We start from the raw sequence: 22719 nt of genomic DNA, 5'->3' as shown, positions 1-22719 counted from the left end.
TGAATACATATGTTTCGATGCCTGTGACAGCCTCTCAGCTGGTCAAACAATGCTGCTCCGCTGTTCTGAAAAACAGGTGAGGACAAAGCGTACGACAGCTCCCGACCAGACGTGATTTTTGTCCTGGCTCAAGTTTAAATTCATGCTTTGGCGCAAATCGTAAATGCCGGTAATTTCGGCGTACACCCATATTTTGGCGTACGCATGGTTGATAAATGAGGGCCTATAGGTCTAAATGATCATGGCAAATAGAACACACGCAGAAAACAATTTAGTGCTATGCAAAGTTGTCTTTCTTTGTTTACAATTACAATGTAGTTTAGAATATTGTCTATCTTATGTTCATTATGTTTAATAACTTGTGTAATGTTCATTTATGTTACTGTGAGTGTGATATAGCAGTAAAAGAGCTTATCTGTGAGTGAATAAGTCAGTTCAGTGTCTGAATAAAGAGTTGAGTTCTGAAACAATGGAAGCATTGCATGAGGTGATAATCACTGGAATGTCACTGCTGTAGGTTTTCACAGAAAAATATTTAGGTATGTCAGTGTATCATGCAATATTCACTTTGTTTGAATTACCTTGAATACAATATATTTATATGACAAATTATGTTTAGAATGCAAATAAACAAGAATGGGAACATATGACAGATTCATAAATGTACATTGCAATAAAACATTGTAATAAAGTTAGAGGAGAAACATACAGTACATGTATATTTAGTAACTCAATAGGCCCCTGTGTTTTGATTTCAGAATTTGAATAGTAAACATAAATGTAACGTGGCATATCAAATGCCATGTTGAAACAGTAGTGTAAATATTAATTTGACATGTAAACCCTTAATGCAAAATCTGTGCAAACAATCAGAAAAGCTTTCACGTGTGCACACACGTGCACGCACACGTCGCACACACACACGCGCACACACACACAAACCATTGAAACATGAACATAAAAAATATGCATATGCATTTTAGGTGTATATTATGTTTAGTTTGGGCAGATTATTGTGGTTTGCATACATGAAACATTTTCAACTGAGAGAATGCATCCAGAAGATTTGAGATGTACCTTCAGGTACTGCTGGACATGGTCTATTGTTGTTGTGGTCATTGGCTCCACCCTGGCCATCAAAGCTCATCTATGGGAAAGGCCCTCATTAAAAAACAGGAATTCACACCTTCTAATGTCCTATTGTTCCAACAGGGTTTATATATCCAGAGACCTGGACATCTGCTCATTCAGCACAACCTACTGACTGAGAGAACTTCTCAAACCACTGCTCTGTGTCCTGGGACTTCATTCTACAACAAGGATACACAACAAGTCAAGATGTCTGAAAACCACGGACCTCGCCTGTCTTACAGAGAGATCTTCAAGTCCAGAACCTACGTGGTACCAATCACGTTCATCCTACAAGACTCCCCCGACATGATGCTCACCTTTAGTCAGGTAAGAAACAAAACAATCATACAAGGACAAACATGCTAAAGGATCTAACTGTATATAATTAATGTAATAGTAAGTTATGTTATCTCATTTTTTTATGTTTTCTTTTCTTTTTTCAGTTGATGGGCAGACTGGAAGAATTCGTGTCTCAAGAGTCTAGGCCAAAATCCTTTAAGAGCGTCATCAGAAACCTTTTGTCATCTAACCCATGTTTCACCAAGGTAAATATAATTTCCTCAAATAAGAGAATCAGAATAGAGAGTATGCGCATGCTTAAAGTGAATGGCACATCGAGTGGCAAAGCAACAGGCAAAGTGAGTTTAACATTGTTTCATGTTGTTTAATGCAATCAGATAAGACTTTTCTGTGTGGATGTATGGGCTGTCAAGGCCAGAAAGTAGTTTTTTGCCACTCAGTAGGCGTTCCTGCATAACTTCCTGGTTTGATGATGATGTCACACGCATCACACTCATCAAGCTCAATCACGTTTTAACAGTAACATTCTTTTATTTTTCAGATTCCGGTGAGCCCAGAGGCCAAAAGGAACTACTGGAAACTTGATCATAGTAAAATAACAGAAAAGATGGTTTGTGGCAACTTCAAAGGAATTATGGAGTGGTTCCCTGAGTTGACCAAAGTGACCAAGGAGATGTTGACCACACCACCACCAGACCACTACACAACGCTCCACTCTCCTGCAGCTGCAGCCTGCAAAGCTGTTAACAGCAGATGTGAGGTGAAGTTCAGCAGTTCTTTCTCCATTGACTCCATCCTGAAGAAAGACAGTCCCTCTGGTCTGGGCTGCAAAGCCTCTCCGCTGTCAGAGGAGTCCATTGGGTCGGTCAAAGTAGAACAGGAGCCTAGTTGGTCCACAGAGAGAACTGTTGGACAGAAGATGAAGTTTACCTGGGAATCTCCACTTCTTGGTGATGGTGCTGCTACTAGACCCACCAAGAGGATTTTCATGAGTCCTGATTCATCCAATGCTACTCGGCAAGAAAGGTTCGACAACTGCAAAACCTACTTGGCAATGATTGCCTTCGTCCTACAAGACTCTCCAGAAAAGATGCTCACCTTTAGTCAGGTAAGAAATACACAATCCTACACACACCATTTACCTGTTTAATACATTTGATATTCAATGTGAAGTTGTGTTAAGTCAGTCCTCATTTGTAATATTCCTTTTTTTCCTTTTCCAGTTGATGGACAGACTGGAGGAATTTGGGTCTGGGAGAACAAAATCCTTTGAGAGCAACATCAGAGTCTGTTTGTCAACACAAAAACTTTTTTTCAAGGTAAATTCCTCAAATAAGAATGTTTCACGGAACAAATTCAAACGTTGTATTAACTCTCATCAAACTTAATCAAAATAAATGCTAACACTGCACATTTTTCTTTAATTTTCAGATTCCAGCTAAGTCAGAGGCCCAATGGAACTTCTGGAAACTTGATCATAGTAAAATAACAGAGAAGATGGTTCGTCGCCACTTCAAAGGAATTCAGGAATTGTTCCCTGAGTTGACCACAGTGAGAAAGGAGATGCTGACCACACCGCCACCACCAGACCACTACACAGCTCTCCACTCTCCTGAAGCTGCAGCCTGCAAAGCTGTTAACAGTAGATGTGAGGTGAATTTCAGCAGTTCTTTCTCCATTGACTCCATCTTGGAGAAGGACGGTCGCTCTGTCTGGTGCTATCCTCTGTCAGAGGAGTCTGGCGTTCCTTGGTAACTAGAGGGACTAGAGCACAGACCATGGACTTTCTGGTGACGATTGATGGACCGTCCATCCAAAAGACATTGTGTCACGATGGGTTCTGCACACTGTGCCTTATCGCCAAGTAGATGGAGTAATTTGGCCGTGATATTCATCATTTTCATCTGTTAATAACTAGCTGTACGCTGCACTTCATACTTTTTATTGCATTTTTATTTTTGTAGTTCCCTGAGAGAAATGTGTTCAAAGCAACGGCGACTTTATTTGGGGTGTTTTTGTCACTGTATATTTGCACATAACGTGAAATGTGTCTCTGAACAGAGATTCTGACTTTCAATTGTACATACATTTTGTTTTGATTGCATTGTTCCACTTTTTGCTTTGGCAATGTATGTTTCCTCATGCCAATAAAGCCCTTTGAATTGAAATTGTGAGTACAATTCTTAAGACGTACTTTGTTTCAGAATTTAAATAAAAAACCAGAACTTGGATGGAATTAAATTGATATGTCACGATCAATTGGATGGGTTAGGGTTCGCTCTAAATACATGGTAAACACTATGCAGACAGTTTTTAGCCTTTTCGATTTGGTGGGGATCAATCTTTGATGATAAACTGATGTTTATAGAATAACACCTAGTAGCCTATACTTTTAATTATATCAAGTATTAATCACAATGTTATATAACAATTTGTAATTGTCACTCACAGGGCAGACGTGCCCTATTCACCTATAGTCCGGCAGTCTTGTGGAGTGGGAAATTTGGTATAGTCTTTTTTTATTGGCCTAAAATATTGTCCATATACATACATTCATGAATTCAATCCTGACCGGCTGTCAGTATTGAGCAATCTTTTTCATAGAGGTTTCTTGTGACCCTACCATTAACATCCTGTATAAGGCAAAAAAATATGCTTGAAATGGAGTCAGAATCATGAAAACCCCCTAGTTTAACACATGCTACTTAAAGCACAAGGAAAGTTTGACATTTTTGCCGTATATAGGATGTTGTTAATGGTGTTAATGCTGTTACCGTTAAGGAATAGGGTCACATATAAACAAAGGTAAATGTAGTGGCACTCCGTCTAAATGTTCTTAAAAATGTACCACTTGGTGGAGTAGACCTCACAAAAACACAAAACAGTAGTTGTACGCAAACGACAAGACAAAAGTAACTTTTCTTAAAAAGGTTTTACTGAGAAAAAACACCAAAAGTTACAGAGTCCAATGTATGGTCAAAAAACTGTGTTGCTTCCTTCTATGTCTGACTCCAACTGACTACAAGACTGTGACATCAAACAGAAATACACACAGGTGCCTCCAACTGGTCCAAATTGGCTCCCATTAACATCAAAGGATAATTAGGTCACACTCAGATCAGGTCAGCTAGACCTTTTTAAACACACATGACACTCATGAAATGCAATCAAATATCCAGCATAGCTTTTTAACCTTTTTAACCAAAATAATTATTAATCTTAATCATGAATTCACTTAAACATAAAAACATTGACAATTGGCACCTACATTACCCGGCCCCTAATTGGTTAGGCAGGAGGACTAATCAATTATCATACTTAAACATTCAGAGCCACATTACTGTTCATGTCCATAAACAATCAAAAACTTAAACATGTTCTTTTTAATCAAATCTTCATTTTTCCTGTCCTCTTCTCAGTTAGGTCCTTTTCTTCTGGCCTGGCTTCTTGCAACAGAGAGCAGAGGCTATAGTCTTGGATTATCTTCGTCCTTTGCTTTGCAGGGTCTTTTTAAATGTCACTGATGATCTTCGCGTCCTGATTGTTTGTGATAACTCCTTTCTTTTCTCTTTCAGTTGCTGCAAAGTTTTCTTCAGCCTTAGAATCCAGGCGAGCTTGTGCCAGTCTGAGTAGTACTCGATCAGTTCGTTCCTTGGCTCCATGTTAGCTTTGACTTTGATCTTAGGATCATCTTGAAGGGTTTCTTTCAGTTGAACAGGTTGAAACGAGTCTGTGCAGTCGAAGACCACTCGTATCCTTTTCCTTTTAGGGTGATGCACCCCTTGGTGCGGTATGTAGATCATGGTGCAGTCATCACGACTCGGTTCATCTGTTGGAACTTGAACAGTGCAGTCTTTGCCAATAATGGTGTCCTTGAAGCCGTTGCCGTGAGACTTCTTGAACTTCCTAAGCAAACTGACTGTAGGCTGAACCACATGGTTAGTAGGCTTTGCGTTCTTCTTGATCGGCAATTCAATGCTGCAATGTCCGTTCTCAAAGATTGTGGTTTTCTGCACAGCCTGTTTGTCCTCTTGGGACACCTCTTTGTCGTCATAGTTGCGCTCTGGAAAATCTTGAACCAGTAGCTTCTCAATCTCCACCACAGAGAGTCTGTTCAATGAATATTGAGGACGTTTTATCTCTGTGTTGCTCATTTCCTTCCTTATAGGTCCATTCACGACCCAGCCGATGGCAGTCTTCACAGCATACGGTCCTCCATTTTGACCATTGATAACGTGCCATGGCTCCATTGCTCGTGGACAGTTCGCTCCAATAAGTAGGCCAACGTCTGCTTCTAATTCTGGCAGGTGTACTTTGCTGAGATACGGCCACTTCTGGATATCAGATTTCTTCGGTATGTTTTCAGGGTGAACAGGTATGTAGCTGTGGGTGTACACCTTCGGAAGCTCAATATACTTGTTCTCTTCTAGCCCACATATTTCAAGATCCAATATCACACAACTGTTCAGGAGTTTCCGTTCTTCAGGCGTGTCTTGGCCCATGGTGCTGAGAAGTACTTGGGTTGGCTTCCCCTTAACGTTCAGTTTCTTTTGCAGAGCTTCCGTGCAGAACGTTCCGGTGCTTCCCGGATCAATGAACGCGTACGTTTCCACATACTTGTCACTCTTTCTTGTCTTGACCTTCACCGGTACTATTGACAGAACACATTCAAGTTCTCCGGCCCCTGTGACGTTACAGGATTCTTGTGTGACAGAAACTTGTGCACAAACTTCACTTCCCTGTGCACCGTCATCCTTTTCAGGTGAAGCTTCACGTGAGACAGAAACTTCTCTTTCTGTGTGTAGAATGTCTGGATGCTTTAATTTGCATTCGATACACTCTGCTCTTTTCTTGCAGAATTTGCTCAGATGTCCATAAGTTAAGCACCCAAAACATAAGCCCTTTGACTTCAAGAACTCCACACGTTCCGTATGTGGCTGCTTCTTGATCTTGTTGCACGAAGCTAGTGTGTGATCTTCCTGGCAGTACAAACACGGCTTCTCAAAAGCATTCACTGTTTTGCTTGTTCTTTCTGGCTTCCTAGATGTTCCTTGAGGCTGCTGATTGTCATCTGAAACGTTGGTTGCGAAACTACTTCCACGAAATTCTCTCTTCACAGGAGGTCTTTCTCTTTGATCATTCTGTCCAGCCGTGACAGAGCGGCTGTCTGGTATATTACCAAAGAGGGGATCTGTAGCTATTTTAGCTTGCCGGTCAATGTATCTGACCAAATCCGCAAACTTCGCTCTTCTGCCCTGTCGCTCTTTGACATCGTAGGCTACATCACGCCAACGTTCTTTCATTCTGTATGGTAGTTTAGACACCACCGTTCGCAGGTTGGTTGGATTGTCCATCTCTTCCAAATAGTCTATGTCTTCCATAGTGTTGTGACATCCAACTAAGAACATTGCGTAAGCACTTAAAGCCTTTCCATCGTCGGACTTGATCGTCGGCCATTTGAGGGCTTTATCAATGTACGCACTGGCGATCCTTAGTTCATCCCCATAGTGCTTATGGAGAAGTTGCTTCGCTACTTGGTAACCTTTCCTCGACGGCATGTGAGCACAGCTGCGAACTAACTCTTGAGGTTCACCAGCTGTGAATTGTTCCAAGAAGTACAACTTGTCTTGATCAGTGTCAGTCTTTTGTTCTACTGAGTGCTCAAACGCTCTGATGAAAGATTTGTACTGCAATGCATCACCCTTGAACACAGGAATATCCTTTTTTGGTAACTGGGATTGCTTCTGTTGGCTTACAAGCAACTCCGTTATTGCATTCTGTTTCTGCAGGACTTCTATTATGCCATCACCTCTGGTGCCCTGATTGAAATTGTGATGATCTCCTTGTGAAACTTGTGACTGCGACGTTTGTGACTGTGCCCGAAAGTGTACATTTACTGGTTGAGCACTGCTGGCTCTTTCCTGCTTCACACTCCCATGCCGTGGTCTTTGTGATGCCAGATAGCTATTCATACCATCTTCCTGTCTTTCATGCTCTTTGAGTACTTTTATTTTTGCACTGCTTGCTGCTAATGCAGTCTCCAAATCGAGCTCCTCTTTTTTAGCTTTAATTTCAGCCGCTGCTACTTTAAGTTCAGCCTCTGCCTTTGCAAGCTGCTGTTTCTTCTTGAGTGCAGCGGAAAATTCAAGCAGTGCTGCGTGCTCGGCCTCTTGTCTAACACGTGTTGACGACACTCGTGACACTGTTGAAGCACGACTTACTTGAGACCCACCTTTGCGAGCACTTCCTGTGTCCTTGACACTAACCTGTGATACACTATCACTTGGTTTAACTCCATCTTGCAGGTAATTTTCATTATCACAGCCTTTCATCATTGTTAACTGATCCTGCCTTGCAATCCAATTTGTAACTGTGTTCATGAACTGGTGTAGATTTGCCCTTTTGGGTTCGAACCACATATCTTGATCCGCTATTCTTTCATCCTCAGGCAAAAGACTTGAAACTTCGTTATTGAAATGAAAGAACTCATCATAAGCATGTGCAAAATCACCTTTGTACACATCCTTCACATGTTGCAAGTTTTGAACATCATCCATCAATGGCTCTATCTCATTCATTTTACTTGTCAGAGCTCCCAATCTCTGTCTCCTTAATGCAATGCTTTTTTGCAATTTCTCTTCTACTGCTTTCTCAGTCTGTTTGCGAGACTGTCTGCGTGACCTTCCTCCCTCCACACCTTCAGGTTCATTTTCTTTTTCATCAGCCATCATATCAATTGCAGAGTAGAATGCTCAAGTTGCATGCAAAAGCTTAAAAGCACTTTGTGTAGTCACTCTTCTTAATCAAACAAGTGCAAAACAACTTCTCAAGTGATGCAAAACTCCACATAGGTTGAATGAAAGCTTGAAATTATGCTCACATGGAGAGAGCCACAGTCAATATAGCATAGAAGAGAAATCCAATCAACTTAGCTTCACAAATCCAGGTGGTATCTTCGTGTCACAAAGCACATGGAAAATTATATTTTTAATACCTTGTCTTGGGAATCACTCCAAAAGATTACCCCTGTTACTGCCTTTCCTTCAGGTGAACTTGTTTTCCTCCAAAAATGTCCAGGCAAGTTCCAACTGTAGCTCATTAGCTCAGTTTTTTGACTAAATGTAGTGGCACTCCGTCTAAATGTTCTTAAAAATGTACCACTTGGTGGAGTAGACCTCACAAAAACACAAAACAGTAGTTGTACGCAAACGACAAGACAAAAGTAACTTTTCTTAAAAAGGTTTTACTGAGAAAAAACACCAAAAGTTACAGAGTCCAATGTATGGTCAAAAAACTGTGTTGCTTCCTTCTATGTCTGACTCCAACTGACTACAAGACTGTGACATCAAACAGAAATACACACAGGTGCCTCCAACTGGTCCAAATTGGCTCCCATTAACATCAAAGGATAATTAGGTCACACTCAGATCAGGTCAGCTAGACCTTTTTAAACACACATGACACTCATGAAATGCAATCAAATATCCAGCATAGCTTTTTAACCTTTTTAACCAAAATAATTATTAATCTTAATCATGAATTCACTTAAACATAAAAACATTGACAATTGGCACCTACAGTAATAGAGAATGCACATCCACTCTGGCTCAGGTGCTGGACAAATGGCAATACAAGAGGAAGAAATAGAGTCTTGCAGCACTGGTAGGAAAAACTCAGCTCCACTGGTTTATTGATTCAACGTTTCGATCATGGGATCTTCTTATAGTGGAGCTGAGTTTTTCCTACCAGTGCTGCAGACTCTAGGGTCACATATAAACCTGTATAAAAAAATCTCAATACTGACAGCCGGTCAATATGTTTATTAACACTGAAGTTAAAATTATGTGTTGGTCACCTGACCTGTCTCTCCTCTGCAGTGCTGGCAATCCTGTTGATTGGAATGGGCCAATGTAGAGGAGGAGGAGGGTTTTGTTGTTTGGTCTTATTATACTGTGGAATCAGCTGAAGTTGTTTGTTAGGTCCATTATGATTAATAGTAAAACAAAAAAGGTGTATAACTCATAGGCCTTAGTAACTCATAGGCCTTAGTTATTATAGCCAGGTTTGAGTTAATTGGGCTGTACCACTTACTGAGCATGTGTTATGGCATTGGTTTGTCCCACCTGTTTAAAGGCAGGCATGCTCCAGGTGAGAGAGTTTGTTTTTGGCCAGTATTATATATATTTTTTGTGCTTTGTCTTCGGCTGGCTTGCACTGTTAAGAGTTTGACATTCTAACAGTACTGTATTTTCACTTCAGAAGATTTTTTTTACCTGATCACTTCTTAGAAGGACTTGTGGAGTGGTTCCTTATCAGTTGCTCACCTCCATAGAGAGAAAGGAGATGGTGTTGACGCCACCAGACCACTACATAACTCTCCACTATCCTGATGTTAGGAGAGTAGAGGGAGAGTTCAAAGGCTGTGAGGTGAATTTCAACAGTTATTTCGCTGTTGACTCCATCCTGAAGAAAGACAGCCCTTCTGGTTTATGCTGCAAAGCCTCTCAGACTCGTCTGTCAGAGGAGTCCGGTGGGTCGATCAAAGTAGAACAGGAGCCTAGTTGGTCCACAGAGAGAACTGTTGGACTGAAGATGAAGTTAACAATGCTTAAAACACCAAAAGGGGTTCCCGCCCAAAATCGTTTAAGGTTATTGTAGCAGTCAATTTATATTGGGGGTCGGGAGGGGGCGGGGCGGGGGTCCCGAGACATTGCCAAAGCATTTCCGGGGGTCCCCGGCCAAAAACGTTGAGAACCCCTGTACTACTGTATATAAGTAATTTTAAATGCTTTCTAATGTAAAGTTTTTTCTGTGGCACACCTCCACTAAATCTTAGCAAACTGTAAAGCTGTTTGTACCACGTAAAATTATTGGCAGTGAATTATATCTACATTATCTTTATCACTATAGACAACGCTATTTTGTTTGTACACAAAATATCAAACACAATTATAACACGACATTAGGACCTGTGCATTGTGTGGTCTGTTTAAATTCTTGACTTGGTTACATGTACCAAAGCATGTCACTCACATTGGTAAATGGTGCATTTATATAGCGCCTTTATCCAAGGCGCTTTACATAGATTACATGTATGCATTACATTCACCCATTCATACACCGATTGCGGTGGAAGCCATGCAAGGTACCAACCAGCACATCGGGAGCAATTTGGGGTTCAGTGTCTTGCCCAAGGACACTTCGACATGTAGACAGGAGGAGCCGGGATTCGAACCGCTGACCCATGGATCATTGGACGACCTGCTCTACCTCCTGTGCCACAGCCGCCCCTTGTATGCAACTATGCATTCATGTCCAATTAGGTGCTGTGAGTGATATACTTTAACAAAATGTTGTGGGGAGAAAAGTGAAATTAAGCTCTGACTGCCTCTATATCCTAATAGATTGCGAGTGATTGTTCAGTATGTCTCCCCATCTCTCTCCAGTTCTTTAACAAACCAAATCAATTTGAATTGTGTATCTATTTATCTAGATACTTCTACATTTAAATCAGCCGCATTCAATCTGTGGCCATGACTCTATATACAGTAGACTATAATACATTTAAATCAGACTGATTTCAATGATGTGCACACCCCTACTACTGCAACTGGAAAAAGATTTTTCTTCAAATACTGTACATGCTCTCAGCAAACAAAAATGAATACAAGAAAATGCTTTGGATGCTTTTATTAAAAAAAGTATGTATTGTGCAAAATTTAAAAAAAACAATTTGTACAAATAAACATGATGAATCAGGGTAAAATATAAGATTCCACATGGTTCCTGTTGAAATAAGGAACAGTGCTATAGTCTTCTGTGGAGGAATTCATCCTCACTACAGTGGACATCCTCTTGATATCAGCAGTACAGTCTGTCCCATGGTCAGTGCTTCCTCCTGTTGTGCAGATGGAGTTCCTCTTCATTCTGACAGACCAGAGTCTTTCTTCATGATGGAGTCAATGGAGAATGACCTGCTGAACTGTTTCACCTCACAAGGCTCACATCTGCTGTTAACAGCTTTACAGACTGCAGCTTCATGATCATGAGAGTCCTTTGACTCCTTTATCACTGTGGAAGTCAACTCGGGGAACAAATCCAGAATGCCTTCGAAGTGACGACAGACCAGGCTTTCTGTTATTTTACTAGGGTCAAGTTTCCAGTTGTTCCATAGACCCCCTGGGGTAATCGGAACCTGACAATGAAAGAAAAAAAAAAAAGTGTTAGAATTGTATTCACACTGATGGAAAAATAAGTCGTTAAAATTGTATGCAAAGCCTCTCCGCTGTCAGAGGAGTCCATTGGGTCGGTCAAAGTAGAACAGGAGCCTAGTTGGTCCACAGAGAGAACTGTTGGACAGAAGATGAAGTTTACCTGGGAATCTCCACTTCTTGGTGATGGTGCTGCTACTAGACCCACCAAGAGGATTTTCATGAGTCCTGATTCATCCAATGCTACTCGGCAAGAAAGGTTCGACAACTGCAAAACCTACTTGGCAATGATTGCCTTCGTCCTACAAGACTCTCCAGAAAAGATGCTCACCTTTAGTCAGGTAAGAAATACACAATCCTACACACACCATTTACCTGTTTAATACATTTGATATTCAATGTGAAGTTGTGTTAAGTCAGTCCTCATTTGTAATATTCCTTTTTTTTCTTTTCCAGTTGATGGACAGACTGGAGGAATTTGGGTCTGGGAGAACAAAATCCTTTGAGAGCAACATCAGTCTGTTTGTCAACACAAAAATGTTTTTTCAAGGTAAATTCCTCAAATAAGAATGTTTCACGGAACAAATTCAAACGTTGTATTAACTCTCATCATACTTAATCAAAATAAATGCTAACACTGCACATTTTTCTTTAATTTTCAGATTCCAGCTAAGTCAGAGGCCCAATGGAACTTCTGGAAACTTGATCATAGTAAAATAACAGAGAAGATGGTTCGTCGCCACTTCAAAGGAATTCAGGAATTGTTCCCTGAGTTGACCACAGTGAGAAAGGAGATGCTGACCACACCGCCACCACCAGACCACTACACAGCTCTCCACTCTCCTGAAGCTGCAGCCTGCAAAGCTGTTAACAGTAGATGTGAGGTGAATTTCAGCAGTTCTTTCTCCATTGACTCCATCTTGGAGAAGGACGGTCGCTCTGTCTGGTGCTATCCTCTGTCAGAGGAGTCTGGCGTTCCTTGGTAACTAGAGGGACTAGAGCACAGACCATGGACTTTCTGGTGACGATTGATGGACCGTCCATCCAAAAGACATTGTGTCACGATGGGTTCTGCACACTGTGCCTTATCGCCAAGTAGATGGAGTAATTTGGCCGTGATATTCATCATTTTCATCTGTTAATAACTAGCTGTACGCTGCACTTCATACTTTTTATTGCATTTTTATTTTTGTAGTTCCCTGAGAGAAATGTGTTCAAAGCAACAGCGACTTTATTTGGGGTGTTTTTGTCACTGTATATTTGCACATAACGTGAAATGTGTCTCTGAACAGAGATTCTGACTTTCAATTGTACATACATTTTGTTTTGATCGCATTCTTCCACTTTTTGCTTTGGCAATGTATGTTTCCTCATGCCAATAAAGCCCTTTGAATTGAAATTGTGAGTACAATTCTTAAGACGTACTTTGTTTTAATTGGTTTCACAATTTAAATAATAAACCAGAACTTGGATGGAATTAAATTGATATGTCACGATCAATTGGATGGGTTAGGGTTCGCTCTAAATACATGGTAAACACTATGCAGACAGTTTTTAGCCTTTTCGATTTGGTGGAGATCAATCTGATAAACTGATGTTTATAGAACAACACCTAGTAGCCTATACTTTTAATTATATCAAGTATTAATCACAATGTTATATAACAATTTGTAATTGTCACTCACAGGGCAGACGTGCCCTATTCACCTATAGTCCGGCAGTCTTGTGGAGTGGGAAATTTGGTATAGTCTTTTTTTATTGGCCTAAAATATTGTCCATATACATACATTCATGAATTCAATCCTGACCGGCTGTCAGTATTGAGCAATCTTTTTCATAGAGGTTTCTTGTGACCCTACCATTAACATCCTGTATAAGGCAAAAAAATATGCTTGAAATGGAGTCAGAATCATGAAAACCCCCTAGTTTGACACATGCTACTTAAAGCACAAGGAAGGTTTGACATTTTTGCCGTATATAGGATGTTGTTAATGGTGTTAATGCTGTTACCGTTAAGGAATAGGGTCACATATAGACAAAGGTAATAGAGAATGCACATCCACTCTGGCCCAGGTGCTGGACAAATGGCAATACAAGAGGAAGAAATGGAGTCTTGCAGCACTGGTACGAAAAACTCAGCTCCACTGGTTTATTGATTCAACGTTTCGATCATGGGATCTTCTTATAGTGGAGCTGAGTTTTTCCTACCAGTGCTGCGGACTCTAGGGTCACATATAAACCTGTATAAAAAAAAAGCTCAATACTGACAGCTGGTCAATATGTTTATTAACACTGAAGTTAAAATTATGTGTTGGTCACCTGACCTGTCTCTCCTCTGCAGTGCTGTCAATCCTGTTGATTGGAATGGGCCAATGTAGAGGAGGAGGGGTGTTTGTTGTTTGGTCTTATTATACTGTGGAATCAGCTGAAGTTGTTTGTTAGGTCCATTATGATTAATAGTAAAACAAAAAAGGTGTATAACTCATAGGCCTTAGTAACTCATAGGCCTTAGTTATTATAGCCAGGTTTGAGTTAATTGGGCTGTACCACTTACTGAGCATGTGTTATGGCATTGGTTTGTCCCACCTGTTTAAAGGCAGGCATGCTCCAGGTGAGAGAGTTTGTTTTTGGCCAGTATTATATATATTTTTGTGCTTTGTCTTCGGCTGGCTTGCACTGTTAAGAGTTTGACATTCTAACAGTACTGTATTTTCAGAAGATTTTTTTTGCCTGATCACTTCTTAGAAGGACTTGTGGAGTGGTTCCTTATCAGTTGCTCACCTCCATAGAGAGAAAGGAGATGGTGTTGACGCCACCAGACCACTACATAACTCTCCACTATCCTGATGTTAGGAGAGTAGAGGGAGAGTTCAAAGGCTGTGAGGTGAATTTCAACAGTTATTTCTCTGTTGACTCCATCCTGAAGAAAGACAGCCCTGATTCTGGTTTATGCTGCAAAGCCTCTCAGACTCTGTCAGAGGAGTCCGGTGGGTCGATCAAAGAGGAGCAGAAGCCTTATTGGTCCACAGAGAGAACTGTTGGACTGAAGATGAAGTTCACCTGGGCCTCTTCACCTGTGGACAGGGTGGACACACACTTTGTTCAATGCACAGGTGACAGTTACGGCATCTGCACAGCAGGGGGCAGCCGCAGCACAGACCATGGGCGCACTGGCGCTGCTAGACCCGCCAAGTTCTTGAGTCCGCAAGAAAGTTTCAACAAGTGCAAAACCAACTTGGCAAAGATAGCCTTCATCCTACAAGACTCTCCAGAAAAGATGCTCACCGTATTTCAGGTAAGAAACCTCCTGCCAATCTTTTTTTTTTTTTTTTTTTAATATATGTTTATTTGTAGCAGGTTTCAACAATGTAAGTTTAGTTTGAACATACCATTTTTTTCCATTTCTCCCTCACCCCATCCCTCCCTCCACACCAATCATTTTTAACTTTATTTTTTTCATTTAAAGGATCACTTCACCACTTTTCAAACTATCTTCATATAATTGGTCCTCACTCCTCACTAATGTTCATGATACAATTTTAAATGGCACAATTTGTTTCTACTCAGTCTGTGTCTCTCATAGGGCTGTGTGGGCAGTTCAGAAACCTATTCCTGTCAAGTTGCAATTGGAAAATGGAAGCCATTGTTCTCACGATAATAAAAATCTAAATATTTTTACAAAAAAAAACCCAATGCCCCTCAGATGGGTTTCTGAACTGCCCACAGCCCTCCTATGAGACACAGACAGAGTAGAAAAGAATGGTGGTAATTTATTGTGTACATTAGTGAGGACTTTATATGAAGCTGGGTTGAAAAGTGTTGCAGTGGTCCTTTAATATACCGAAAATTGTCTTAATTGCAGTCCTTGTTTGTAATTTCACCTTTCTCTCTCCTTTTTTTCCAGTTGATGGACGGACTGGAAGCTGTATTTGGGTTGGGGAGGACAAAACAAACTGAGAACAACACCAGAGTCTGCCTGTCAACCCACAAATGTTTTGTCAAAAAAAGGTAAATAAAACATTCATCTAATTACAATATTTCACTGCCACATTTTAAATGACTTGCTTAAATTACTTAATCAAATTTTATTTTCAGATTGCAGTTGAGCCAGGGTGCCGATGGTACTTCTGGAAACTCGATCACAGCAAAATAACGGAGAAGATGGTGGTTCGTCACTTCCAAGGCCTTCTGGAGTGGTTCCCTGAGTTCACCTCCATGGAGAGAAAAGAGATGTTGACCCCACCATCACCAGGTACCACCACACCACTACACAGGGTCAGGTACCACCACACCACTACACAGGGTCCGCTCACCCCAGGTACCACCACACCACTACACAGGGTCTGGGCACACCCCAGGTACCACCACACCACTACACAGGGTCTGGGCACACCCCAGGTACCACCACACCACTACACAGGGTCTGGGCACACTTTAGATTCCATGCACAGACAGAAGAAGCTGTCTTTTGCGTCATTTCCGTTATTTTTTATTTTTTGTTAAAGGGGTTTCGCATGGAAGTTCAAGTGTGCCCAGGCTGACAACCCTCCACTCTCCCGAAGCTGTGTTCAAAAGACTAAGTGTTCAAAAGAGTGTGTTCAAAAGACTAAGACGAAATCAGAAATTTGCTGTCAAAAGTAAGACTAAAAGACTAAAAGTTTGATCTTGGCATTTGCCACTTGAATTAAGGTGACTTGATTTGTCATCAAAAAGGGCCTGTTGACAATGCAATATTGTCAGTATTACAAAATATAAATATTATCCGTAACTCCAGCGCCACAATTCCAAAACCTTTTAGGCTGCAGCTGCACCCCGAATCATATTTGAACTGGGAACAGACTTGGAATTGTAGGCATTACATTTAGTTCAAAAAATAAAGGGAAAACACTGCCCTTTTCCTTTAGTTGACACAAGTCAACAGTCTGTCTTGACTGAGAGAGAGTAGATCGGCTATTTTCACAATGTTTGCCTCAATTCTTTCGTAATATTTGGTATTATAAAAGTCATTCAATTGCCACTTTAGAAATGTGCAGATACCCTGTATACACTTACTTAAACACTGTTACCATGTTTTGTTTACTGTTGAGTGAGAAGAGGATGTTGAACATTAAGCTTATCATCGGGGGACCCCCCAAAATAATTTGGCGACCCCCCCCCCCCCCCCCCCTGGGACCTGCAACCCCAAGTTTGGGAACCATTGCTCTACAGAAGACCTTATCGTATAGGGCCTTATTTCAGCAGTTCAGGTACCATCACTGGAGATGAAGTTCACCTGGGATTATTTTACCTGTTCTTCAGACTAGGTTCACAGGTTCAATGTACAGGTCACAGTTACTCCATCTGTACAGCAGGGGGCAGCACAGACGGTGATGGCGTTGCTAGACCCACCAAGAGGATGTTCATGAGTCCTGATCCATCCAATGTTACTCGGCAAGAAACGTTCAACAAGTGCAAAACCTATATAGCAATGATTGCCTTCGTCCTACAAGAATCTCCAAAAAAGATGCTCACCTATAGTCAGGTAATAAATACACAATCCTACACACACCATCTACCTGTTTAATACATTTGATATTCAATGTGAAGTTGTCTTATTTCAGTCTTCATTTGTAATATCCCTTATTTATTTATTTTTCCAGTTGATGGACAGACTGGAAGAATCTGGGAGAACAAAATCCTTTGTGCGCAACATCAGAGTCAGTTTGTCAGCCAACCAATGTTTTATCAAGGTAAATTCCTCAAATAAGAATGTTTCACTGATCAAATTCAAACGTATTAACTTCAACTCTCATCAAAGTGCGGTGCACCCATGAGTTCCCCCCAGGAATAAGGTTCAAGTGGTTATGACAAGTATATTTTTAAACTGTCCTCATGGCAATATATTGTCTCAAGTTTTCCTTAAGACATCTTATGGGGAAAGATTTACACATGTGTGTACTGCAATATGACAATGTACATAAATAAACTTCATAGCACCATTCTCATATTACTATACTACCAGTAAGACGCCTGGGGGCGTGCACTTGCCATATATGGAGCGTATCTTGAGTGTACAGGGTGTGATGAGGTCAGATCAAGATATGGAATGTCAGAACAGGTCAGCTCCATACAGTGTATGGAGATCTGATGCTACGTTCACACCAACAAAGCTAGGAAAAAAAAGCTGTTCATTCCAAGCTTCAAAACGAAAAAGCTGGTCTGCATAGAGATAACATGGGACCACGAAGCAAGAAGCTGCTTCTAGCTTCCTTGGTGTGAACGCGGCATTAAGCGGGGGCAGTGTATTGAATATACAGGGTTTGATGAGGGCCTAGGTAGGGCCAATCCTTAATTTATGGTTGTTTGATTGATTGATTGAAATATTTATTAACAGTTTGCAGAATTACAGTACATTTCAAGCACAAACTCAATACAAAGGCTGTTAACTGTGAGTGGACGACCCAATTAAGCATTACACTTGTTTACAAGAGGGTCCACCATGTTCAATTAATTCATGTTAAATCTAGACATAACACCATTGCAATTATTTGACATTTTAAATTAACATCATGATCAGTGACAGTATGCAAAATACCAATTTCTCATGAAAAAGAAAGCGTCGACTCGTTTTCATTTTGTATAGATACTCATGGCAATTCAATATTTGTTGAAAGTTCACGAGTTAATTTGTTATTTTCTGAACCTTTTGAACATAACGTAAAACAAATAGGGATATAGAGCAACGTGTCTGACTTTCTAAAATAAACATTTATTCAGGTATCTTTATAATATTAACAGATGTTCAATGTCTACAGTTTACAATTCATATTGTAATTTTCTATACATTTCACAGTCCCCAACTATGTATACATGCAACTATTATACTAATAATACCAGTAAGACGGGCAAGCGCTGGCGCTTTGGCATGGGGGGGGGGGGGGGGGGGGGTCAGATCAACATATGGAATTAATTCTGTACTGGCCATATAATATGGAGCGTTTCTTGAGTGTACAGGGTTTGATGAGGTCAGATCAACAAGATTTGCTGGCCGGCTCCATATATGCAGATCTAGGTGATGATCCAGTCTTCTCCATGTATGGTTATCCAGGGTTAGATGAGGTCAGTGTTGTGATCTTCATATATGGAGATGGCCATATATGGTGACATGTCACGACTCGAGGCATGACCATATATGGAGGTGTTAAGGGTCTCCATGTCACGTGATGAAATGCAACCTTTGGTAGCAAACATTCCAATGGATTAAATTAGCATCCCAATTCTGGACATATAGAGGCTAGCATTCTGGGAAATTAACATTCTGAGCTTGTAGATTGTCTATTTTATGCAAAAAAGGGAGGACCGGATATAAGTGGATTCATGTTCACAAATAAGACTATTGAATTAACTCTCAGGTCTATCTGTGTTGTTTGCAACACAGTCTTGTGAATCTGAACTACTGTACATTCATTAAATATCACTGCACGCTGAGTAAATTATATAAAAGTGATGTCTTCATAAAAGGCTGACTATAAGAGTGTGTGTAACTAATTACATTTACTCTAGTTTCAAGTATAACTATATACTGTACTGATTTGTATTATGAGTGTTTGTATGTGGGCACACCCGGATTGTCAGTGGATAATCAGTCCAAACTTCCAAAGTAGTGATGGCAGACACCTGTTGATAATTAGTGATGCAGAGAAGGGGAGCTGTGTTAAGGGGAACTGTGTCCAGAGTGCATGAGAAAATTCACAACATACATATTCAGAAGAAAAACTGGAGACTGACATTTAGTAATGGGTCTTATGATCAAAACAATTTCCACAGAGTGGCACGGGGACAAGACTTAAGTCTTTGCTACGGACACATTTGTCAATGTACCAACATATTAATGAATTAACTGGCAATGCATTAACCACTTAATTCAATCCTGTGCATACCCTACTTATTTGAAAATAATATAATAGGATTGAATTAATAGACAATACAGTAGGAAATTTACAATATGCAAAATGAGTACCTACTTTTACTTTCAGCAGTTTCAGTAGTTAAGTAATATTTAATACTTATACTTTTGTACTTATTCAAGTACATTCTGAATACTGGACGTATTTGCAACATTTGCAACAGCAGTTGCACTTTATTGGTAAGAACATTATAATGAAAATCTAAAATGTGCAACGTGGAGACCAAGTCTTTGCCACAGACACATTTGTCAATGTACAGACTGACCACTGATGCTTTAACCACTTAATTCAATCCTGTGCATAGCCTATAAATAGACAATACATTTGGAAACTTGTGAAATTGGACATTCTCCAAACGAGTACCTACAATTTAATATGGATACTTTTGTACTTAAGTATACATTTTGAATACTGGACTTTTATAGTGTCCTGAGCATGACGTTAAACTGCTCCCGGTCCTCCAGGTTGGGGGTTGGGCGTGGGGTTAACAACCCCACCCTGTAAAACAAAAGCCTGTTACAGAAACGACGAGAAGAAGCCATTCCGGTAAATCACGGCGAAGAAGAGACGGCACATCCTTGGATGTAGCAATGACGGGGCCGGGTGAAATCCAGCAGGAAGCCCGACCCTTGATGACCCCGATCTTCAACACCAAAGCTAACACCAGAGTAGGGACCTGGAACGTACGCACACTATTCCAGTGTGGTCGCATGGACCAGGTGCTGAAGAGTATGAAAGACTATCGCCTGAACATCTTAGGCGTTAGCGAAATGAGGTGGACAGGGCAGGGGCGCCTCATGGTTGATGGAGCAATCGTTCTTTACTCTGGGAAGCAATACCACCATACCCATGGAGTCGGCATCATCCTCTCCAGCCATGCAGCAAAAGCGTTGGTTGGATGGAAGCCGGTGAACGAACGCATCATCACAGCGAGGCTTTACACCAGACATGCCAAAGTAACCATCGTGCAAGTTTATGCCCCAACCGAAGTTGCCTCAGAAGAAGATAAGGACGCCTTCTACAATCAGCTCCAAACCGTGCTCGAAGAGATCCCCAGCTATGACATCAAGATGCTGATTGGAGACTCCAAAACTGGATAACGACAGAAGGGGCCTTAACACCACAGTGGGACCACACGGGTCTGCAAGCTCCACAAACGACAACGGGGAGAGACTGTTGATGCTAACCAGCACCAACGGTTTCAGTATCGGAAACACCTTTTTTGGGCACAAGCGGATCCACAAGATGACCTGGGTTTCACCTGGTGGTGGGACCCGGAACGAGCTGGACTACATTTGCACAAGGTGGCGCTCGTCATTGCTAGACGTTCGCTCCCATAGAGGTGCAGATGTAGGATCAGATCACTTCCTTGTGGTGGGTAAAATCAGGCTGAAGCTAAAGAAGGTGGAAAAGGTGCAGCCCAAGAGACCTTACGCGGTGGACAAGCTGAAGAATAACAACATATCAGAAAGCTTCCGTGAGGAGTTGAGTAAGAAGCTTGCGGTACCACAACATCCTTCAACCATTGAGGAGCAGTGGAGCCTGTTCTCGCGTGCCATCACTGAGACTGCAGAGGCAGTTTTAGGCAGAAGGAGGGGTACCAACAAAGAAAGGTGGATAACAGACCAGAAACTTGATCATAGTAAAATAACAGAAAAGATGGTTTGTGGCAACTTCAAAGGAATTATGGAGTGGTTCCCTGAGTTGACCAAAGTGACCAAGGAGATGTTGACCACACCACCACCAGACCACTACACAACGCTCCACTCTCCTGCAGCTGCAGCCTGCAAAGCTGTTAACAGCAGATGTGAGGTGAAGTTCAGCAGTTCTTTCTCCATTGACTCCATCCTGAAGAAAGACAGTCCCTCTGGTCTGGGCTGCAAAGCCTCTCCGCTGTCAGAGGAGTCCATTGGGTCGGTCAAAGTAGAACAGGAGCCTAGTTGGTCCACAGAGAGAACTGTTGGACAGAAGATGAAGTTTACCTGGGAATCTCCACTTCTTGGTGATGGTGCTGCTACTAGACCCACCAAGAGGATTTTCATGAGTCCTGATTCATCCAATGCTACTCGGCAAGAAAGGTTCGACAACTGCAAAACCTACTTGGCAATGATTGCCTTCGTCCTACAAGACTCTCCAGAAAAGATGCTCACCTTTAGTCAGGTAAGAAATACACAATCCTACACACACCATTTACCTGTTTAATACATTTGATATTCAATGTGAAGTTGTGTTAAGTCAGTCCTCATTTGTAATATTCCTTTTTTTTCTTTTCCAGTTGATGGACAGACTGGAGGAATTTGGGTCTGGGAGAACAAAATCCTTTGAGAGCAACATCAGAGTCTGTTTGTCAACACAAAAATGTTTTTTCAAGGTAAATTCCTCAAATAAGAATGTTTCACGGAACAAATTCAAACGTTGTATTAACTCTCATCAAACTTAATCAAAATAAATGCTAACACTGCACATTTTTCTTTAATTTTCAGATTCCAGCTAAGTCAGAGGCCCAATGGAACTTCTGGAAACTTGATCATAGTAAAATAACAGAGAAGATGGTTCGTCGCCACTTCAAAGGAATTCAGGAATTGTTCCCTGAGTTGACCACAGTGAGAAAGGAGATGCTGACCACACCGCCACCACCAGACCACTACACAGCTCTCCACTCTCCTGAAGCTGCAGCCTGCAAAGCTGTTAACAGTAGATGTGAGGTGAATTTCAGCAGTTCTTTCTCCATTGACTCCATCTTGGAGAAGGACGGTCGCTCTGTCTGGTGCTATCCTCTGTCAGAGGAGTCTGGCGTTCCTTGGTAACTAGAGGGACTAGAGCACAGACCATGGACTTTCTGGTGACGATTGATGGACCGTCCATCCAAAAGACATTGTGTCACGATGGGTTCTGCACACTGTGCCTTATCGCCAAGTAGATGGAGTAATTTGGCCGTGATATTCATCATTTTCATCTGTTAATAACTAGCTGTACGCTGCACATCATACTTTTTATTGCATTTTTATTTTTGTAGTTCCCTGAGAGAAATGTGTTCAAAGCAACAGCGACTTTATTTGGGGTGTTTTTGTCACTGTATATTTGCACATAACGTGAAATGTGTCTCTGAACAGAGATTCTGACTTTCAATT

Source organism: Electrona antarctica, assembly GCF_951216825.1.
Source record: "Electrona antarctica genome assembly, chromosome: 15".
NCBI classification, from domain to species: Eukaryota; Metazoa; Chordata; class Actinopteri; order Myctophiformes; family Myctophidae; genus Electrona; species Electrona antarctica.
This window is presented reverse-complemented; position numbering follows the sequence as displayed.